The sequence below is a fragment of the Delphinapterus leucas genome, chromosome 4, assembly GCF_059928025.1.
Source record: "Delphinapterus leucas isolate spDelLeu-1000000601 "Yukka" chromosome 4, BTC_Dleu_Yukka2, whole genome shotgun sequence".
Taxonomy (NCBI): Eukaryota; Metazoa; Chordata; class Mammalia; order Artiodactyla; family Monodontidae; genus Delphinapterus; species Delphinapterus leucas.
The window spans coordinates 5,849,448-5,851,055 of NC_143132.1; positions in this window are offsets into that span (position 1 = coordinate 5,849,448).

Below are 1,608 nucleotides of genomic sequence, written 5' to 3' on the forward strand. Positions count from 1 at the left end.
TACCATCTTCACAATGTCAAATGGCCGAAGATTGCTCTGTGATCATTAGTACAATGCTCAGCTCTGGGTGCTGGTGTGCTGGTGGGAGCAATGCTTCCGTCGGCCTCACCGGCTCTCAAGGCCGGAGCACATGAGGACTTACTGCGTGGCAGAAAAAAAACACATTAATACCAAACCAGATGGGTAGTTCAGTGTATTCTATATGCTATATTTGTAGGAAAATATTTTAGGGACTAATGACATTTATTGCACAGCGCAGTATGCAGTGAGTCTGTGGGTATTATATACACAGGAGATGCATGTATATTTCCTGTCTGTTTCTTCTATCTCCCCGTATCAGTTAAGCTCATCCGTTAGCAGCCTGATCATGACCTGGAAGAGAATTAGGTCAGGCTGGCCCTCAGCCAAGCCAAACTGCAGGCAGGGAGAGCCTGGGGTCTCCTTCTGTGCCTACACTGGCCCAGGTGAAGCCTCGAAAAGGTGAAGTGACCTCAAGAATTTTGTCATTTACAGTACAGGTGGTCCCGATACCCATCCATTTACTCAACACATGTAGAGCACCTATGGCCTGTCAGGGCCTGTTTTTCGTGCAACAGGGACATAAAGCAAACATGGTTTCCTCCCTCATGGAGCTTACAGTCAGGTGGAGGAGAAAGGCACGCAATAAAAATAGATCTTATGGGGCTTCCCTGGTGGCGCAGTGGCTGAGCGTCCGCCTGCCGATGCAGGGGACGCGGGTTCGTGCCCCAGTACGGGAAGATCCCACATGCCGCGGAGCAGCTGGGCCCGTGAGCCATGGCCGCTGAGCCTGCGCGTCCGGAGCCTGTGCTCCGCAACGCGAGAGGCCACAACAGTGAGAGGCCTGCGTACCGCAAAAAAAAAAAAAAAAAAAAAAAAAAGAGATCTCACCAGTATAAGCCCGTGGTCTAACAGCGGTGAGGGGTGGAGAGTTAACAGTTTGACCCTCCGCTGAGGTGTTTGTATCAGGGAAGGTCGGGAGGGAGGATGGTCAGGGAAGAGGATGTCCAGACCTGAATAATGCTTCCCCACTGGGAGAATCCCAGGCACTGTGACAGGAACTAACGGAAGATGTGTAGGCGGGAGGGGCAGGTGGCCTTCCAATACCCCTCAGGTCACCCCCGCAGGCCTCGGCTCGTCTACCCACCCCACGGCTGGGCGGGGTCCCCATGAGCTTGTCCAGGGACTCAGGGGTCTGCAGGTGCCTCGGCTCCCTGCGGACACAGCACTGGCTGATCCGACAGCACACACTGGGGGGCTGCCGATTGGCTTTGAACGTGTATTCATCCAACTTTGTTTCGACTGTCAGTGTCAGAAATCCAAGGTGCGTCATCTGAACAAAAATGAGCTATTTATTATAAGGACCCAGAGTGGTTCACAGACGGCATGGACAGAACCGGGTCTGGGCTTCAGGCCCAGCGGAGCCCGACACCTGTATCCCTTCCCGCTTCCCTTCCCCTCTCCTCCCCTTCCCCGTGTGTGGGTGAAGCTCAGCTCCTGCTGCTGCCCTTTCATCAAAAGCCACGGTCCATCGGCATTGCCCTCCAGCCCTGGAAAAGGACTGACTGTATCCTGCAGGTCTCACATCCA